Source organism: Tachypleus tridentatus, chromosome 13 (assembly GCF_004210375.1).
Source record: "Tachypleus tridentatus isolate NWPU-2018 chromosome 13, ASM421037v1, whole genome shotgun sequence".
In the NCBI taxonomy this organism is placed as follows: domain Eukaryota; kingdom Metazoa; phylum Arthropoda; class Merostomata; order Xiphosura; family Limulidae; genus Tachypleus; species Tachypleus tridentatus.
The window spans coordinates 1,974,588-1,997,803 of record NC_134837.1 but is presented as its reverse complement, the minus strand read 5'-3'; the positions used below and the strand labels follow the sequence as shown (position 1 = coordinate 1,997,803).

The 23,216-nt window shown below is 33.3% G+C and overlaps 1 long non-coding RNA gene across 7 annotated transcripts in view; it reads left to right on the top strand.

The window, feature by feature from the left end:
• The window catches only part of LOC143238559 (uncharacterized), a 35,375-nt gene extending 12,455 nt beyond the window's left edge, over positions 1-22,920 (top strand). For 2 of the 7 annotated variants that reach the window (XR_013020640.1, XR_013020641.1), the window contains exon 4: positions 11,229-11,725. This is a non-coding gene — a long non-coding RNA (uncharacterized LOC143238559). Of the gene's footprint in view, positions 1-2,563; positions 3,731-11,228; positions 11,727-11,807; positions 13,473-19,230; positions 20,414-22,005; positions 22,146-22,653 lie in introns of those variants that run through there. The other 5 variants (XR_013020642.1, XR_013020638.1, XR_013020643.1 and 2 more) reach the window with 5 other exon arrangements.
• Positions 22,921-23,216: the final 296 nt, after the last annotated feature.

Sequence of the window (23,216 nt, the reverse complement as noted above, 5' to 3'; positions counted from 1 at the left end):
AAAATGATAAGTTGTCTTAATTATTTTAGTTGTGCAAAAGTAAATAAAAAGGTAGGATTTTATAAATAATAAAACTGCAAACAAAGAAAACAGCAACATGTTATTTATTATGACTTAAAGAACAGAAAAGTGGCAATTACATTCCAGATTTAGTTTCTTAAAAATTACAAGATTACTGGGAAATTAGAAGTCTCTAGAATCCTTATTTTATAAAGTTATCTAAAACTAAAAGTAAACATTTTTCTTAAAATGAAAATGGTTTCCAATAATACTTACCATCCACCAATACTATAGCTAGAATCTCACATTGATAAAAGTGTAGGGGGCAGTGCAGGCATGATCCACACACAAAGCATTTGTACAGAACAGGAATGTACCAAGAGAAAAAATAGTACAAGAGTGTGGAAATTACACCCTACCTCCCAAACAGATATGCTCTTCACTTGGAGCTTTGTTCCTATATCAAAGGCAGAACAGAATATGAGTAATCATCAGGTAGGCCATCCCTGACCAGACAGCCGAGATTCTATGACTCAGGTTGGAATTAAGGGGTTGTAGTACCTATATCCTATGTTGCTGGCTATGGCTATTAGACCACAATATCATATATGAATATAGTGTAACCACAAAATGTTGCATTTGGCACCATCAGAATGACAACAAGAAAGTAAGCAACACTTAAATGGACAGATTCTCTTCTCCACCTGAACAAGTCCAAAAGGTAACACCTGAGGCTCGGAATGATGGGATCCCATATGCCATACTCAACAAAGGAACAGAACTCATCTGGTTTGGAATTATGAACATTCATTCTCAGTCCGTAACCAAGTGGGTAAGGTGTATTCTACTTAACCCTGGAATTATGTGGAACCTGCACTCAACCAAGGACTTAGGATGGAACTACTTTGGTTTCAGAATTACAATATAGTGAACCAACTTCCATGAATGATAACTGAAACTGGTACTGATCAAAGAGAAGGGTTTTGCACTCCCCAACTAGATAACTGTATGCAAAATATGAACCAAAATTATGAGTAGATTCCCAGGAAGGATGGAGCCACTCTTACTGAAATGTGAAAAAAACATCCAGGAACCCTAGAAGGAGGACCCCTCACTTTGCCCTCTTCTCCAAGAGTGGTTGAACACACTCAAAAACTTTGGTTGAAAAGCCTCTTGTTTACCACAGATTCTCAAGCTCTACTCATACAGCCTGGGGTGCTAAAAACAGAGCTCTGGAAACTGTGCAGTAGGTGAATCAAGTTCCCTACATTTTATTCAAATCAATCACAGTTTGTTCAACATGAAGAATAGTAAGATTCTCTTCAGTTGTATTCATGAATGTCCATGAGTGTCAATCCATAATATCATCTGGTAGGTGTCTAAATGACCTTACAGGACACCTCATTTTGACAGTACCTGTTGCATACTGGTGGTAGTAATTATAATTAAAGTAGTTACTAGTATGAAGTTGAAAAGAGAAAGCATAACTGCCTCAGAAGCACTCACCCCAGAATGGTATACCATGGAAAATAAAGGGACCCTGGAAATAAAAGAGTATATGACTGAGGAAAATACTCATTTCTGGTAAAAGCCTAGGAGATGTGGTAAACAAATCTACAGGAAGTAGTGGGACACCATCAGAAGAGGAACTGGCCAGATCTTGTAAACAACAAGATAGGAGAGTAACAGAAGTATTCCACATCCCGACAAGATGTCTTCAAAGAATCGCTGAACCAGGCAGCTAATGACACTGGAGATTGAGAAATAGCTACAGTGTCAACAGATGTTAAGTATGTTTTGGAATTATTATGCAGTACTATGAATAAACTGTGTACAAAAAAAAAAAAACATTTTAAAGAACAGTTTAACAGCTGAACTTTTATATAACAAAAAAAAAACTGACAATGTTATACATACTTCCTCTTGTCGATATCCAAACAATGAATTGTAATGTCCTGGATACCCAACAAACATGTTTCATCAAAAGATAAATTTTAGCATAAAAAGCAGTCTTAACATGTAGCTTAAAGATAAAAATAAAATATAAAAAAGTCAATTCTGTATTGATGAACTATTGACAATTACTTGATTGTACTTTTTCATTTTTATGTTTCAAAATTTCAAAAGTAAAAGCACAAGTTTGTGGGAAATTAAGCACAAAGCTACACAATGGGTTATCTGTGCTCTGCCCACCACCAGTATCAAAATACACAATGGGTTATCTGTGCTCTGCCCACCATCAATATCAAAATACACAATGGGTTATGTGTGCTCTGCCCACCACCAGTATCAAACAAAATACACAATGGGTTATCTGTGCTCTGCCCACCACCAGTATCAAAACCTAGTTTCTAGCAATGTAAGTTTGCAGACAAACTGCTGTGTCATTGGGGGAAGAAGTTCAAGTTTAGGACATTTAGAAAAAATAAAGAATTCTGTGGCATTTCAATAAGTTATTATTAAATTTTCCATGACCATTTAATTCACTGTAAACACAATCAATGGAAAAAATATCTTAGCTTTGTCAAAATAACATGTAAGTTTGTTTTGTTTTCTCATCTAGATATTATGTGCTAACCAATACATTGTTCAGAGGTTAAGAGGTCATCTGAAAATTCATTTCTAGCATCTTCTGTTATGCTGCACTAGACCTTAAGTGCCAATCAGCACAGTTCACCAAGTACATATGTGCCATTTAGGAAACTGTTTCATCAAAACAACTGATTACCATCTTAGGGCTGGGACTAACTTTGACCAAAACTGTAAAGTGTTTGGATAATTATAATTTGTAAAATAAGCATTGTTACACAATATGTCAACTATATAAAAGTAGCCTGTTTTGATCAGCTGATTGAATAACTTGGAAAACAACACAAAATCATTTCACATTCTATTTTGAAATCAAGTTTAAAAAATAACAACAACAAATAAACATCTATAAGAAACTAATTTCCACACTACAACAGTCTGAATTACCCACTGCTACATAACTACAAAACACTGAGTGTTAAGAATAACACTCAGACTTCAGGAAATGTCACACGATTGTATGCTATAATTATACAACATGCACTTTCTGAAAGAAGCTTGTCCACTATTTGAAATTCATGAAAATTTTCTAATTTTTCAAGTTATATAAAACATTTTTTCTTGACTTTCCACAAATTTCATGACACATACAGAACCTGTACAGACTTTATTTTTTTATTTAAAATGAAAACTTGTTATATTTAGACTGGTACATCAATAAATTATATTATTCAGCTTAGACATTAATATTATCTGGAATATTTATAAATAAAGAGCCCTCATAATGCTAAGTTTATTTATAAAATGAACAACAAATAATGTGCTTCAATATTTGATTACTTACCTGGAATCAGAATTTGAAAGGAAACACTTTTTTATGGTGTTACAAGTTTTTTTTTATTGCTTAAGACATATTTTTCTTGCATATCAATTGTAATAATATCTTTGTATCAGAAACTAAAAACCAACAAAAGTCGAAATAAGTAAACACATAAAGTAAAATACAAGTTTATCACATTGCTCAAATAACATCTACTTCAACGTACACATACATATATTAAAATGTTTGAAAAGTCATGTTACACGTGATTTTTAAGCACTTCTACCAACAGTGATAAGTTAGTCTACAAAACAACTTAAAAGATTAGTTTTTATAACTATGTATTATTAGCTGTCTTTTAGTATCATTTATTTTGAGTACTTTTTCACTGTGGATCTTGTTATACTTTGTAAACTACTATATTTCACATTTTAACAGAAGTTAACAAATTACTCACCTTCCTTTGAAGAATGTAATATAAAAACTGATGAATAACAGTTTACAAAGTTCAACATGTACATCTTCAAAGTCAAACTATTTTCATGTTCAGTCTGAGTGTGATGTATTTCTATATACAATATTTCAGAACAGTATTAACTATTTTACAAAAGGTACATCTTCAAAGTCAAACTATTTTCATGTTCAGTCTGAGTGTGATGTATTTCTATATACAATATTTCAGAACAGTATTTACTATTTTACAAAAACAATATTAACATACAGAAAAAGGTTGACATAAATAAAAATGTTTGATAAACTACCTTAACACTAATGACAACCAATTGATAATACTATTAAACTCCTCATTTAACATCCATCATGTCAGAGGTTTTTAGAACTCTTTGGTGAAACATTAAGTTCTATTCTTCAAATCAAATCTTTAGAGTATAAATATCGTGCTGTATGAAAGTGTATTATTTCTTATTTACAAAATTCATTATTTTCCATAGTTATAAATATCATTCTACATCTGGCTCAGGTCCAGCTTTTAGGTGACTCTGCTGCTGTCACACGGATCAGAGAGATTTCTACAATGTAGTTTTGAACAATTAGAAATACTATGACCAAATATTTTTGTATTGAGGGAGAGGAAGTCATAATAAAATACAAATCATTGGAATTGAAGACGAATTTTCCATATTCTTCTTAATTTGTCCATGATCTAAATAAATGTTAAGCCTTATCTTAGCTTCCACCATTTGTTTTGTTGTTGTTGTCAGAAGTAGGATACCAATGACTGTTGATCAAGACACTTGTGGTCTAGATACACTAGTTTCCATAAAATTAGCAAACACTAACTATTTCTCAAGCCAAATCATTAGGAAACACATGTTAATCTTTAAATCAAAACGATCAACTTCATTCCATATTGCAACAGAATAAAAAGTTTTACATTCTAGTTTTACAATGGAAATATTTTTTTATGGTAGTTTTTGTACACATTTTTAGTACTCTTTGACAATTTTAAAATATATAACATGCAGTAGTGAAGCCAATTTATGTAATATCTCTACAAAAACTGGCTGCATTAATAAGAGATGTTTTATTATTAATTGTAACATGATTTTATCTCATATTTTTATTTCAAAATGGAATTCCATATTTTAAAATTTGTTTTATTAGTAGCCTTCATACATAAGTCTTGAAGTTATAAAAAATTATGTTGAAACACACATATATCCTTAATATAAAATGCATGGGGTCGGTTTATTGGACGAATGCCATATTACAGATGTAATGTTCACTATATTTCTGAATTTATTATGTATATCTACACAAGATGTTGCAAGTTGTTAGTAAAATGTACAAGTCTGTTGTATGCTAAATATCAAACACACTGCAATAGTATTTCTAATGAAGAAAGGATGGTAAAAGATGGCAATCTGAGTTACATATTGACATGTTAATGTTTATGTAAAGGCTTAAAAATACTATATCCATGGCACTGTTTGCATATTGTGCTTGCATTGCCTTTAGAGCATCTGAAATACATATTTCCAAGTTTTCCTTTTCAGTATCCCTGTACACTGTATATGATATTTTATCCCTTACACTGTATATGATATTTACTCTTCTTCGCCATAAACTGTTACTAAATCAAATACATAATACTGAATTAAAAAGTTACAAATAACCATCCAACTATCATAAGTGTATTTATATAAATACTCTCTTGCTGAGGTCAATTAACTTACAGAACTGTTCATACAAACTAACCAGAAAGAGTCAACTGTATGGAAAAGTAACACCCAAAATCATTTACTTACCACAAATTAAAACACATATACAGCAAATCTTTAACATTTATTACCAGTACTACAGTTCTAACTTACTAATTGGTGAAAAATTCTTTCTACATGTAAGCCATATTTTTGATTTAATATAATTTCTGAGTTCTTCTGAATCTGTAAAAATCCAAATAGAAGCATATAAAATCACACAAATTTATATTATAAAGAATAATACAATACACAAAGACATGTAACTGCTAAAACAAGAATCTGTGTAAAGAAGTCTAAATATACCACAGGTTTAGAAATCTTTTTACAAAGATCACTGAAACTTCAATTATTCAAATTTTCTATAACATAAAGAACAATCAAACAAATGAAGCCAATTTCATACTGTACTTCTTGAATATTTCTTGGAACTTTTAGACTCTTTATGAACAAATAGGAAGTTATACTATATAAGTAACATAGGTCTACAAACAAATTTAAATTTCTGACCAACTCAGTTTCCTAAGCCTAATTTGCCACCTTAAGATGTGGATTTCTCCAGTTATACTATAAATAAGAAATTGAGTTTATAATATTCACCTCCACCTTGTTTCTAATTAATATTTATGCTTTAAAGAGGGTCAACAAGAAATATTTCTCCATTATATGTTGTATCAGAAACATCTAAATCACAGCTTGTGTAATTTACTGCTCTCATTGCAGTAACATCTTTGTGTATAATATAAACCTTCTTGGATGCATGTTTTCAAAGTAACATTTATTACAAAGCTGGAAATGTATGTTCCACTCAAAAGCTATGGCAGTATATTTACTTACAGAAGCTATACTAGAAGGTAAATACTTCTCACATGCACGAAGTAAATAACTGCATGCAATATTAACTGATAAAAAGCTTTATTATATTAGAAAGCGTTTCACCAACATGGAGATTTTGCACTATAATGAGACAAAGCAAAATGTCTGGAGATGTTGTCTGCTAGTATGATTACATTTTCTGAACACAAAACCTTTATTTTACTTAATAAATTAAACTATTACTGGTATACAAACATTTAAATACATAATTATTGTTCCAAGAATCCATTAGACCTTTTGTGACAGATCACAGGTCAAAGGCCACATCATCTCGTTTGTCGATTTGCATTCAACATTTTATTGAGTTAACATTTTATGAATTTACGCCAAGAAGTTTAGAATCAACTTGTAGATTATAATTCAAACTTTAATATAATATATGAGTTAATTTCTTAATTTCAAACTATATGTTTAAAGAACACATCTAAATGTAGATTTTAGTAAGTCATGTGGTATGTTTGTTTGTTTCTGTATTTTGCACAAATCTACATGAGGGCTGTCTGCACCAGCCATCCCTAATTTAGTAGTGTAAGACCAGAAGGAAAGCAGTTAGTCATCACCACCCACTGCCAACTCTTGGGCTACTCTTTTACCAATGAATAGTGGGATTGACAATAACATTGTGATACTCCACAGCTGAAAGGGTGAGCATGTTTGGTGTGATGGGGATTCAAACCAACAACCCTCAGGTTATGAGTTGAGTGCCTTAATCACCTGGCCATGCTGGGCCCGTGAAGTATGTTGAATACAGCACTGTTTAAAATTAAATGTTTATGATGTCAAAATACTAAGTCTATAATTTCATAAAAATTATGGATTATAATTACTTACATTATCAAACTAGAATGTCAAATAAGAAACGTGTATCTTTTAATTTTGCTGAGATATGGCTTATTTCCTGAATCAAACACAGTGACTCTGTTCACCTCTTTCCATTTTTTGAAATGGTCCCTTATATACTCTTACTACAGAAAATGACATGTAATAACCAATCAATAGTTTAGAATGTCCCCAGAGTAGTTTTTCTCAGCCATTTGAATCTGTGAAAAGGCTACCACATTCTTTCTATCAAAGTTTCCAAGGGGGTAGGGTTGCATTTTTAGTCTGCTCAATGTTTCATATTTTTTAAAATCTAGATACATCTTAGTTACTAAGCATAATATATTATAGTGGAATTCTAAGGTATAAGAATAGTTATTCAACCATACATATAAAATTTAAAAGTTGTGTTTATATCCTCTACATGCAAAATTTTAAAAGGCTTAGCAACCTATGTCTTGTAACCACCAAGGTTGTAACAATAAGAGATAATTGTTTAGTTTACCTTTTGATTTATTATTTTATATTTGAAGAAAAAGAAGTTTAATAATTTATTTCTAAATAGTGATAATCTATACACACAAATGTAATATATAATAATTGAAATGTGACAATATTATAAAATACTGGTCCATTAAAACACAACCAAACCTGGGAAGACTAAAGGTCAGTCTTATATTACTGGATAATTAAAAAGTGTACATGCACTGTACTGTTGCAAGTTATGTATTGTTAGCTAAGCATGACTGGAAGTTCAATATAATAAGAAAAATATATATGTAAATATATAGTGTTATGAGGCTTAAGCTACTTAGACTAAATATTTGTATTTTCATGTTATATGTAGTCATTCTAGCATGAGAAAAGCATAATTTATATTTATTTCATAATTTTTTATGATAACTGTGAGGTTAGTTAAGTGACAAAACCCTACACAGAGTATAGAAAATAAAGTACATAGTCTGAAAACAAATGCTTGAAATGTATTTAGGAGGTTTCAGAGATTATACAAATAATATTTGAGATTTTGGGGATGAAGAATAGCTTTTTTAATCATAATATGAAATCACTTTGCACTCAGACTAGTAATGAACAGACTCTATTTTCAGTGATGTCGAGAAACCCACTTGTTGAGAAATTTATATGCAAAAACGGCCCATTTGGGTTGAGAAAATATTTTACATAGAAGAGCGAAGCACAGATAGCTCTCGAGTAGCTTTGTGCGAAATTCAAAAACAAACAAACAAACAAAAGATCTCAAATTGAGCTAAAAGTTTGTACTTATAAAAAAACAAAACCTCAGAGCCATTTAGTAAGTGGTAGCCTGATTAGTGATATTTGTAATTTCCCGAAAGGTCTACACATTTTACTGTATGAAATACTATAGTCAAACTTTTAATGTTCTTTTAAAACATTATTGTTATTCACTTCTTACCTTAGTTAGTAGTAAATGTGGTTTTTTTTGCTGTTCTGATCATAACACAAATTATTCATTTTATACAACCTTGAAACGGGATCTCAGCACGTGTTTAACATCATAGAATAAAACTATATGTGCTGTTTGGTCTCGCTCTTTGATGGACAGTAATATAAGATATGAACATGATTTTAAAAATAGCGTATTTTATAAAACTGTGGCTGACTAAATTAAGAGCATTAACAAAACGGTATAACCACTTTAATATGATTATTATATGAAAGTGACCGTTACTTTGGTTACTTGGGTTGACCAGCGGGCTTCCCAGAGGGTGTGTCCAGCAGATACCAAATCTTCTCTGCCTTGACTCTTCCGGTCAACAGGAGGTCGAGTACACTTCTACTGATGTTGCTGGTGGTCAACTGATTCGGTGACTTCTGTCTGGGCCTTTGTTGTGGCTGTCACCTATAAGTTCGGAGTCCCAAGCACAACATCTTGCCAGCGAGGAGAGGAAGTCGCACTCTATTCTAGGAATGTTCAAGATCAAGGGCAGCTGATGGAGTGTTCTCCTTCTGTTCAAAACCAGACCACGTTTCTACTGTGAAGCTGTCGGCAATTGATCCAAGTTTCATGTTGAGGTCTGCATCCTGCAAGACCATCAGGAAGCAGATTCTCAACCTGTTTGGTGATGTAGCGAGCAACAACTCTTTTGAGGATTTATCCAGTGAAGTTTTGTACCACAGTGATACGATATCCCTTGAGGCTTTTGGCACAGCATTTATGAAAGCATCTGTCCAGACTTCTGAGACGACTCCTGAAGTTTCAGTTCTGTTCATAAGCCTTTGCTAAGCTCTGGATCATCTCATTTGGAAGGTTTTTACATTCTTGACAGTGATGCCATCTCTCCCTGGTGCTCCTTTTTTGATGGTCCTGATGGCATACATCACACTTTCCATGTTGATGCACTGCATAGGCTCACTCACCTTAACCATCCTGTCAATTTCATGCCTGACCACTGTCTGGTGATCCTGATTATTGTGACTACTTTGACTGATGAATCTAGCAAGAAAAGCTCTAACTTGGTCCTCATCGGTGAGTAGTACTTGTCCAAAGTCGCTGTACAAAGTGGTTTTTCCAGAAGACCTCCGAGCTTTCACCTTGTTATGGAACTTCCAAAACTCCCTGGTATTGCAGTTGGACTTATCACATAACCTATACCATTATGCTCTGATGGCTCCAGTTCTCTTGAACCCTGAAGTAGCATAATTACGTTCAATCCTTAGCTTTGTGAGGATCTCGAAGTTAGCGGTGGCTCTGCACTGCTCAAACTCTCTTTCCTTTCTGTTCTTTTCTTTTGAGTCTGCATCCACGTCAGAATTCCACCATTTTAGAGCATTCTTGCATGTGATTATGATTCTTGGAGGTTTATCTTTCCTGATCCTCTTCTTGATACTACCCCAAACCCCTATTTTGTCCCTCTGATTGTACAAGGCCTTCTTCAGGGAAGGAGTGGCATGGTGGAACTGGTAAAACAAGCTTACCTCACACAGGAAGTGGTCACTCCCAACTCGGTAGCTCTTTATCAAAACAGCCAAATCCCTGGCATCTTCTGTTATCAAAGCAAGGTCAATAACTGTGTCAGGGTCCTCATATCTCTCCGCAAGCCTTGTAGGTTCTCCAGTGTTGAGGATGCAAAGTGACCGTAAAATAGGAATGTTATGGAATATTCAAGTATTTGTTTGTTTGTAGTTAAGCACAAAGCTATACATTGGACTATCTGTGCTCTGCCCATCAGGAGTATGAGAACCCGGTTTCTAGCGCCATGAGACTGCAGGCATACCGCTATGTTACTGGGGTCGTAATATTCAAGGAAAACATGTAACGAATTAAATAGCGCGTGTTCTGTGTAGTATTTGTCGAAACTTGACCTAAAATCACTGATGTGATGAACTTTGTTCTTTGTTTGTAGCTGGTCTGTACTTTACTTTTATTGTTTATGACTCATCAGATAGGTGACAGCATTGCCTTTGTAGGGATGACTCTGGTTGTTTATCGAAATGGTATTTTAAATATCTCTTTAACAGGTCATCAATACTATAATTAGCAACCCATGTGTGAAGAAAGTTTTTTTTTGTACATTGGCGCGAAATTCTAAAAACAAGTAATTATTAGTGTAAGGAAATGCTATAGTAAACTATTATGTAGAGAATTTTTATAAATAATTAACGATAACTAACTTTAATAATCTGTTTCAAATCACTAGTTTACTGCACAGATGATATAGCTTTGATTAATCATTATTTAGTACACGTATGTCTTTTGTTGATTTGGTTGTTGAACTAAAATATATGACTTAGGTTAATTTTAAAGTACTACCTAACTTGCAAATCAAATTGTTTTTCTCATTCATTCATTTGCAGGCACCTTCGTAAGTCCTTTACAGGTCTGTTGTTACAAAAAAGTATAAACCTATCTCTTGTTGATAACTCATATCAATTGTTATAATTAAGCGTTTCATAGTTTAATTACAAAATTATGCTTTATTTAGAGAACACTGCACGTGCTGATAGCTGGCTGCTCAAAAGGGTAGTGGTGGGACAAAGGAATTCCAAGGTCTTGAGCAGATGGACAATATAATTATTTATTTTAAATTAAGATTTCTCATAGTTTACTACAACTTATTTCATGTTTACTTCTGGTATTAATAAGAAAAAGTGTCACAGTTAACAGATTTGTTATCCTCATTACTACCTTCCTGTTGTCACGGGTCAAAGGCCAAGTCATTGTGGTTGTAGACTCACATTCAAAATCTTATTTAATTACTGTTTTATGAATGTAACACAATAAAGTACTTGTTTTCACATTGTTGATTTTATGTCCAATTTTAGTATTATACATTAATGTGAAATTAAAAGTAAAAAAGAAATGTGTTAGGTTCATGCACCTGGCCGGCTTTGTTTATTCCGTCATATTGGACCTAATAACAAATTAATGAAATTACAGATACCATATTTTCAGTTAAATACTTAGAACTAAATCGTGAAACAATACCAGTTGGTTGTGATGCTGTTGCTTGAACAAAATACAGGGTTTACCTTTGATTATCTTTGTTGGTGTCTCCATGTAGAATAATGTAGCTGCTGCACCTGAGTAACACCATCATATTCCTGTTATGCACGTGCTACGTACAGTCAAGTCATGACCCTCTAGTTAAACTACAACCCATACAAAAGACTGCAGGACAGTGGTTGTGGCCGACGTAGTTACAAACATATTCGTAACGTATTTAAAGTGTTTTCTTTCGGAGAATGAAATTATCATGAATATTGAACATGATGTTATGTCTGCCGAGAGGAATCGAACCACTGATTATAGAAATGTACATCTGAAGATGCACCACTGTTTCATCAGAGAACATCACGAATATCAATATTAGAACCACAAAAGCCTCAAAAAACAGACATTTTTTGATACAGATCCAACCAACTAAAACAATACTCCATCCTAGCCCACAGTTGTGATTACATATATAGGGTAGCATGTGAAATACACCCTTAATATATAAACTTTTGTTCATATGTAAACTACTGGTAAGTTAATCACCGTGTTGGTCCTAATGTTTTTCTATTTTATTGTCAAACAGGATTAATAATTCACCAATATGTTTGTTTTGGAATTTCGCACAAAGCTACTCGAGGGCTATCTGTGCTAGCCGTCCCTAATTTAGCAGTGTAAGACTAGAGGGAAGGCAGCTAGTCATCACCACCCACCGCCAACTCTTGGGCTACTCTTTTACCAACGAATAGTGGGATTGACCGTCACATTATAACGCCCCCACGGCTGAAAGGGCGAGCATGTTTGGCGCGACTCGGGCGCGAACCCGCGACCCTCAGATTACGAAGCGCACGCCTTAACGCGCTAGGCCATGCCAGGCCCTCACCAATATAAAGATAGAACTTTTGTTATAACTTGTAAGTGTTGAGTCATTTTAACAAATTAATTACACATATATCATCAACACATTATCTCAGAAGTATACTTAGCAGCCTGTAGGTGGTGCTTGTTTTACGCGAAATGTGAATATTTGGATAGAATCACACATTAAAAAATTTACTAGTATATGGTCTGTAAATTAAAAATGTACATGTAGCGCGTATCGTTACAATACAAGCGTTGTGTAGATGAACTTTCCGAGGACTGCTCGTCTAGGTTCCTCCATCAAGTCAATGTAAGATTCTCAAAGAGATTCCTGTTATTATGTGTTTTTAGGTAAGATATCGTATCAAAGATGATGTTTTCTTACACTGAAGATATATTTCCGATAGATACTTTACTCTCCTCACACTTCTGGTACTTCTTTTCTGTCAACTTTGAAGATTGTGTTCTACAGTAAATAGGAAGCCAGCTTCCAGCTTTGATAGTAGAGTATGTTTCAGTGAAGCGTTGTGCTTGTTTATTTACATGCTACAACGCAGATGAACCATTGTTTAAACGTGCGGTAGATGAGAATTTCAAGCCTAGTGGAACCAAAAATGGAAGGCTGCACTGAACAATAATAGCTGTTATGTGAGAACAAAAAGATATTCTATCTAAAATAGTATGAAACTAGATATTTTAGACTATCTACAATAATCTGGTATAACTTTCTACGTGTGTATAGTTTTAAATATTTTTCAAAACGATGCCTAACAAAACATTTTGCAAATCTTATTATATTGTCTTTCCAAGTTTGTGTCAGCCAAGCAAACATTTCCAATATTCTGAATTCATCCAATAAAATTAAATTATATTATGTGTGTGTTATTTCTTTAGTAAAGCCATATTTGGCTATCTGTTGTGTTAACTGAGAATAATTTAAACCGTGGTTTTAATGTTGTAACTCTGTACAATACGTGCTATACCATGTCGGATCTAAATTATTTTAAAAGATGAAAAACATGGTACCTGTCATACGATGGTAACTAAATGCTAGGATTAAATGTGTTCAAATTATTTGTATGTAACTGGAACCTAAAGTTGGTGAACATCTCAGACAAAACACCAAATAGAATTTTTCAAACAATCCGTTTTAAAGTTCTCTTTATCTCTTTGTGTGTAGTGTTTCAACAAATGACTTTAATGTCCTTAAAATTAATTGTTCATTCGACAGAATTCTGTATTAATTTGAATAATTGGTATATGTTGCTGTTATCAATCAAACTTTCTGAGCCTATATTCCTTATACAAACAACAACAAGAAGTAATGATTGAGTATTTCAGTCATGTTAAGAACCACTCAACAATAACATATCGTTACGTCAAGGGGCGTAGCCAAGGGGGGTTAAACCCCCGCAATGGACCCAAACTTTTTAGACAAGTTCAGTTGCCACCTATGAAGTTTCATAAAGATTCGTGATTGCATGGCAGATAATTTCACACACAACAAATGGTCAAATGCAAATTTCTGATTGAACATTCTTTTAATACAGCAAGTTTTGTCAGAACTAGAGAAATACAATCCAATATCTATGAAAGGCTCAAACACCTGTTCGTTCTCTCCAGGACTTCTACAACACAGTTTGGTTCAACTTTAATATCATGGTGAATGTATAATGAGGCCATTCAATCGATCTTCAGTGGTGGTATTTCTCAAATACGTTTTGAGTCTTCTGAGAGTTGAAAAAGAACGCTTCACTGAGCTTGTTGACACAGGCAGCGTGGCAAATACTTTCAACAGTCTAGAAATGACTGGGAACATTTCTGCATTGCACATTGCATATGCATTTATGACATTTTTTGGTCTGTTGTTCGAAAGTGATTTGTACCAAACCCTAAGCTCACCAACTACAGCTAGTGAAGTGCTGTCAATGTCAGCCTTGTATATATTGACCAACTCTTTAATTTGGTCACATTGTTGTGCTGTAGGTTCTGACCGTTCTGTGATAGATCCTGATGGTAGTAGACACATGAAGTTTGTAAGGAGAGTTTTGTGACTGGACAGACGGTCACATATTTGTGAAAGAAAGTGATCAACAAATGGTACAAATACAACAATACGAAAGTACTCCTAAGGGCTAGTGGTTTGTGGGTTAGCACGGTACATCTGTCTTTTAGCCTGTCTTGGCATTATGATGTCAATATGAAGCTCACTACACAGAGTTTGAGCCTCACAGAAAATGTTGTTAAATTCATTCACAATATTATTTCTGAGTGAACTGATTAAATCTTCCACTATTTCTGCGTGATGCATCGCAGCACCTAAATCAATGTTCTGTTTCTTCAGTAAGTTGCACAGAAGTAAACTGAAGGAAAACAATTTAACAATGGTAAGTAGAGTGATGATGAATTCTGGCTGTGTTATAGAACACAACAATTGATTGACTTGCGTGGCAGAATCTCTGTCTTGAGATTCTGATATGGTCTCAAGGGCATCTGTAATTGAATAGATTAATTCTAGAAAGACAATGACTGAGTCATGCCTCTCAACCCACCGGGTGGGGCAGAGACCTTTCAAACTTTTTTCTTTCGATTCAGGTGCTTTATTCTCCACTGAAAGAGGCAAAACGTGCTTTAGTTTGGGTGTATTGAGAAAGTTTTCAATGTTAAAAATTACTCCCATGCAATTTTGCACAGGAACTTCTTTACAAGCATCAGAAATTGCCAAGTTTAGGGAATGGGCACTGCAGTGTACATAGGGTGCAAGTGGGAATTTATCAGTTATGTGTCTCTGGACACCATTGAATTTCCGACTTATAGAGGCAGCATCGTCGTACCTTTGTCCTCGCAGGTAAGCCATGTCAATATCATATTTTGTCAGATTGGTTATGATAACATCAGCTAAGTTTCTGCCTGTCACATCATAAACAGGTATCAATTGCAAAAAGCTTCTCTCATTGCAACAGAGTTGTCATTGGCATGTAAATATCTAACACACACCAAAAACTGTTCAATGCCTGAAATATCTGTTTTTTCATCAGCTTATATTGGGAAACACTTTGCAGCATTAACCCTGTTGACGAAAGCATCAAGAACATGAGTATTACAGGAAATGATGATTTCATTTTGAATTTGAGGACTCAGATACGTAGCATTCTTCTTTGTACTCTTAAGGCTTGCTGAAAGCTTGACATCACCCTTTGTCCTGTAGCGCAAAATTGCCCGAAAATTCCCATTATTATTGATGGGCTCCTCATCAGTTTCACCAACAAACATTGGACCAGAATCATATTTTCTCCTTAATGCTAAATCCTGTCTCCCACACAGCAATACAGTATCAATAATAGGCATTAAATATTGCCAGTTCTGTTCAATATCTTGCTTGTAAGTTGCATCAAGTTCATGTAAACTTGTGATTATGACCTGTAGCTTTTTCTGTAGAGACAGAAAGACATAGCTCTAATTAAGTTATTTTGCACATAGAAAAGTTTGTTATGAGAGTAGAATAACCTCGAGAGAAAGGCTTAGAGCTGTACTTCACAGAGCAGGCCTTACATTCTGTAGCTGTAGGCCTACAATTACTAGCAGCAATGAATATCTAGTCTAAAATTCATCAGAGTGTTTGCATGATTTTTAATGCAAAATTGATATTATGAGGAGTCGACTTACATATTTATCAATGCTGACATCATCAGAAATGTAATTTCCAATGTCCCAGATTGGATCTGAGGTGGGAGTGGTGGCAGCACTGGTAGAAAGCCACGGTGATGACTAACAATTCAGTTGACAATTCTGATTCAACCTGATTGGTTGCAGCAGATTGATCAGGTTTAGCTTCATTAATTGGTTTAAAGAACCCATGCAGTGTATTTTGCTTTTTCAGGCTTGACATAGTGGATGATTGTTTATCGCAACTTCTGTTTGTCAACGTCACATTCACAGTACCATTGGCGCCATCTATAGTTAATGATTCAATAAAGATGGCGCCAAAGGTACTAGGTTAGTACCATGTTGCTGCCAGCCTGCCACGTACCACCCACTGTTTATTTGTGAAGATAATTCTTGAAATCCAGGGAATCTGAACATACACTGTCCATGATATTTGAACACAGATTATAAACACTATACATATATTTTGCACTCTCCTGAGTGACTCTATATTTTATATGTTGATGACAGGACTGTAGGCCTACTTTGCTGGGCCTGATAACTTTCAAGTTATATATTATATATATATAGGCCTCTATATTTAATATATAAGCATGGCACTTGCATCAAGCACACAAACTAACCATAAATTACCATTTCTGACTACGCCCCTGGTTATGTCACTTGTTGATATGTGAATCACAGTGTTATTAATTCATAACAAGTTAGTATAGACTATCCTGTTTGTTGTCAATATTATTCATATCTGTTCTACTGTTAGTTAAATAATTAATGTTGAACTATACCTTCATCTGTAGCTTTTCACACCCAACACAAGTGGCCGTCATAAACAGGAGGCAGATGAACGGATGGACAGACAACATGGTTCACAGTGTACATAAAAAAAGAAGTATATTATGTTCTCTGTCCAATCACATTCTGATGTTGACTACAGCTACATTGACAGTTGGTCTTCATTGGTCAGTCTGATAAGTAATAACGATTTGTAAACAAACAAATCCATTGGCTTTGAGAGTCGGAGATAAAAATCAACAGTAAATTGTCTACTGTCAACAAACACATCCATAAACTTTGGGATTAGGGGTTATAAAGAAATAGATTAATTGTCTGTTGTTAACAAACACAGTAATATGCTTCGGGATCAGGGGCTACAAATCAATACTAAATTGACTACTGTTAACAAACACATCCATATGCTTTAGGATTAGGAGTTAGAAATCAATAGGTAAATTGTTTACTGTTAACAAACATATCTAGCGCAGATAGCCCTCGTGTCGCTTTGCGCAAAATTCAAAACAAACCACACCAGTCACTCATACGTTTTTATTACTTCAAATTTCAATATAGTTTTTACCAAGCGGAGCTTGTGAATTAAAACAAGTAGCGACTAATATCTACCGGAATCGCAAAGTATTTATAAAAAGAACATAAGTATAATAGCACATAAGAAAATAACTCGAAACTATCTTGGACTACTCTTTTGCCATCGAATAGTATGATTGACTTCACAGTATAACGCCCCACGGTTGAAAGAGCGAGTATGTTTGGTGCGACGGGTATTAGAACCCGCGACTTTGGATGACGAATCGAGTACCTTAACCGCCTGGCCATGCTGGGTCGTGGGTGAATCGAGTACCTTAACCGCCTGGCCATGCTGGGTCGTGGGTGAACGAATCTACTGCAAGTGGAGCTAATTAATAACGTGTGACCTAACATTTAATAATACAGTAATAACGTGTAACCTGACATTTAATAATACAGTAATAACGTGTAACCTGACATTTAATAATACAGTAATAACGTGTAACCTAACATTTAATCATACAGTAACGTGTAACCTGACATTTAATAATACAGTAATAACGTGTAACCTGACATTTAATAATACAGTAATAACGTGTAACCTAACATTTAATCATACAGTAACGTGTAACCTAACATTTAATCATACAGTAACGTGTAACCTGACATTTAATCATACAGTAATAACGTGTAACCTAACATTTAATAATACAGTAATAACGTGTAACCTGACATTTAATAATACAGTAACGTGTAACCTGACATTTAATAATACAGTAATAACGTGTAACCTGACATTTAATCATACAGTAATAACGTGTAACCTAACATTTAATAATACAGTAATAACGTGTAACCTGACATTTAATAATACAGTAATAACGTGTAACCTGACATTTAATCATACAGTAATAACGTGTAACCTGACATTTAATAATACAGTAATAACGTGTAACCTAACATTTAATCATACAGTAACGTGTAACCTGACATTTAATCATACAGTAATAACGTGTAACCTAACATTTAATAATACAGTAATAACGTGTAACCTGACATTTAATAATACAGTAATAACGTGTAACCTAACATTTAATCATACAGTAACGTGTAACCTAACATTTAATCATACAGTAATAACGTGTAACCTAACATTTAATCATACAGTAATAACGTGTAACCTAACATTTAATCATACAGTAACGTGTAACCTGACATTTAATAATACAGTAATAACGTGTAACCTAACATTTAATCATACAGTAACGTGTAACCTGACATTTAATCATACAGTAATAACGTGTAACCTAACATTTAATCATACAGTAACGTGTAACCTGACATTTAATCATACAGTAATAACGTGTAACCTAACATTTAATCATACAGTAACGTGTAACCTGACATTTAATCATACAGTAACGTGTAACCTGACATTTAATCTATTGATTACAAACTTAACTTTTCTGGATGAACAACTACTTGATATTTCATACATTGAATACACCGCTGAATTCTAATCACAACTCAATAAATACTTTACTGAAATCTAAATCACCGAATTGACTCGTATCTACTATTAAAGTTTTCTTGTCTAATTTTTGGTGTTTCAAGTGTGATCAAGTATATATTATTATTCGTATTTATTTTATTAAACTTGTCTCAGGGCTATAGAGGACTGTATGCACCACCATCATAATAAACAGAGCTCTCGTAAAAATATTTATTGATAAGTAAAAAAATAAAATTACACAACTGCTTTATGTAAGGAAGTAAGATATAAAAACTTTAAATTTGAAATAGTATAGTGTTAAGTTCTCGGTACTGGTTACGTATATAAATGCGCGAAACCTCAACTGTTATAACACATTAAAGTAACTAAAGTTTCATTAGAACATGTGAAACATAAATAAAACAGTATATTTTCCTTTGGATTAAAAATCAATAAATTAAATAATATCGGTATTAGGTTTCAAAACCCAGGGTATGTCTTCAGGGTTGCAGGTAGCTACCAAAATCTTACTGGGTAGCTACTAGTCAAAATAATTTAAAAAAAAACAACATAATTGTAGTCTAATACATTATAGTGTACGTAGCATAGATTACAGTACTGTAAAATACATCCGGGACACTGATCCTATAGGCCAGAGCCCAGCTACGCCCCTAGATAGCTGTAAGTGGCGTATTCTTTACATATTCGACTCCATCGCCCCCTTTTTATCGTTCTTGTTTTCTAGTATATACATCCACTTGAAGAGTACGTATTGGTAACTTTTCAAGCCATTAACGACAGTTGACGTTCGTTTTTAATGTAAACACTATCACTGTGTTTCATTTATTTGTTTGAAAATACAATACAAAAGAGCATCTGTAAATTGAAAAACAAAATAGATAAACACAGAAAAGAGAGTATACCACCAGTTTTTACCAAAAGTAACCACATCAGTATTAAGGAAGCTCAGTAGAACTTTCACCTCTACACTTACCAAGTGACCCGTCAGGAATAGTAACCACACCAGTGTTAAGGAAGCTCAGTAGGACTTTCACCTCTACATTCATCAAGTGACCCATCAGGAATAGTAACCACACCAGTGTTAAGGAAGCTGAGTAAGACTTTCACCTCTACATTCATCAAGTGACCCGTCAGGAATAGTAACCACAACAGTGTTAAGGATGCTCAGTAGAACTTTCACCTCTACACTTACCAAGTGACCCATCAGGAATAGTAACCACACCAGTGTTAAGGATGCTCAGTAGAACTTTCACCTCTACATTCATCAAGTGACCCATCAGGAATACTAACCACAACAGTGTTAAGGAAGCTCAGTAGGACTTTCACCTAAAAAAGTAAAAGTACTTTGCATGTAATTATATTGAGTAACAAAACAAATCAATAATGAAAAAAAATATATCATATTGAAGATATATATTTTTGGTAAATTCAAAATAAAGAATTAATTACGTTATATTTTCTAATTTTACTGTTATATGAAGGGCATGGAGTGAATATCTGTATCTTTGTAACCAAAATAATAAATATATTGTGTAAGTAACTATTTAAAGGCACCACAAAGAAAAATCTATAAAAACTCCCCACTCTGATATTCTAAAATCAGACATTATAAAAAATAACTATTATAAGTGCCACAAACCACAGATCAGCCTTATCTGATGAGCATTTGTAGTCACTTTTGACGATAGGGAGCAGTAACGTTGAACCTCAATTAAATGTAATTTTCTCATAAAAACACCAGTTTCATGCTTCTCACTAATAATAAAAAAATAATAATTGTGTCTTAAATATTTTCAATATGTGCTATTATGAGAAATAAATTAGTGATGTTGTATTCCAATCATCTATGCATCCCTACTTAATTTTACGCCTCATAAAGTTAAATACAGATCTGCATACCCTGAACAAAAAGGCTAGCAAGAGGATGAAGTTGAAAGACTTCATAAAAAACCTGAGTGGTGAGATTTGCCACTTGGATAGGTTTATTATACTTTTGTAGAATATAGTGATTCACATTTAGAAACAGTGAGTTATTCTTTTTTTGTCAAAACTCACCATTATAACTACGTAGATCATAAAGGTTGTCTCATGTGAGTTTTATAGAATTGTACAAACATTTACTACTCTTTAATCTCACCAATATCCAGATTTATTTTCACATTTTTATTTTACTGCAAGTGAAATAACTCTAGTAACTAATACATATTACAAATAGCATATGGATTATTTTATTGCAACTAGTCCTTTAAAATCTGATTTTTCAAGAACTATGCTGATATTTGAATATATAGCCAGTTACTGTATATGTTTTCTTTATTTTTATATTATAATACGTATTATATTTAAAATAATCCATTAGTGTTCATTCTTTGTCTATGGTTGTTTAAGTGCATGCACAATTTCATGAGATGTGCACCAGACTGCCATCAAATTACACTTAATCCTGTCTTAATCCAGCCTGTTATAAAGTTGTACAAATCCTGACTTAATCCAGCTTCTTACCTGGTTATACAACAGTTTTTCTTTAACTATATTTTTTATCAAGTTATTCTGCAACCCCTCTTATTCCAGGCTCTTATAAAGTTATATTACAATATTCCCTTAATCTCACCTTTAATCAGTTTATACAGCAATTCTCCCTTAACACATCTTTTTCTTCAGGTCTGTTCACTTGTACAAAGCCTGTATTAATATGCATGGTTTGTTTCTGTAAATGTTACGTTTCAACTGATGATTTAAACCCAAGTCCTCAAAGAAAGTTTAGCATTGTACAATACATATTTTACACTGAAATCATGATAAACCCAGTTTATTGTTCAAACTTGTTGAAATGAAATGAAAGATAGTAATAAACATTTCATAAGTATGCTGAACAAATGTTTTATTAGTTTAAAATATTAAATCTTTGTACTCTTGTTACAACTAGCAATAGATGATGGTCACAATCTAGACTGAGATTTGCTGTCAGGAATATACAGAAGTATCAAAACAAGTTAATTTAATACTAGATCTGACTACATGACCCAAGTAATTAAGGATCAATGGAATATTGTTAGCGGGAAACCAGTAAGTAAATGAATTACTTATTTCTTGCTGTTAACATGTGAATTGAGTTTTGTTTATGTTACTGTTTTTTGTTTTTTGTTTACATTTAAGACTTCTTGCTGAATTCTTCATTGATTAAAGAGCCCAAAAATATCTTCTTGAAACTGAAAACAAACTGCAGAACAAGCCCATAAAAACGTTGTTTGCATGACTTTGTTATAATAATTAAATTACAGTCAGCAGTCAGATGAACAAAGTTTTTTTTCTAGTACCTCAAGACATTTATAGTGACATACTCCTGAACTTACACACAAAGTTACCCAATCATTAAATGATTCTCAAGGTTTAATGTTATATAAAAAGTAAATACTCAGAATACAACACAGTAACAACTATATTATAATAAAAACTGGTGTTTTCTTAAAGTAAAAGTTTACTGGAATGATGATTTTAAGAATTTGATGTATAGTAAATAAATTGAATTAGTTGTGTTATTAAAGTTTAAAAATTGATTGATTTAACTTTACAGAACTTAGCCCAGACTCAGAGGAGACTGACTGGTCACTCATTGTTGACTGTATGAAGTTGATGATGTAAACAATAAAGAACAAGCACTAATCAATCAGAGAGAAGTGTTCATGATATCCTTATAATAAGGATAATGTCTTATATCAGACCACTGAAGCTATATATTTAATTGTGTAAATGCATTATTTTATTATTCTCTATTTTAATTTCAAGTTTATTTTGAAATATAAATCTTACTTTGTACAAGTGATATGAATCTTGTGTTCTACTTTACTGTATGATTTGTACTAGTGATACAAATCTTGTGTTCTACTTTACTGTATGATTTGTACTAGTGATACAAATCTTGTGTTCTACTTTACTGTATGATTTGTACTAGTGATACAAATCTTGTGTTCTACTTTACTGTATGATTTGTACTAGTGATACAAATCTTGTGTTCTACTTTACTGTATGATTTGTACTAGTGATACAAATCTTGTGTTCCACTTTACTGTATGATTTGTACTAGTGATACAAATCTTGTGTTCTACTTTACTGTATGATTTGTACTAGTGAAACAAA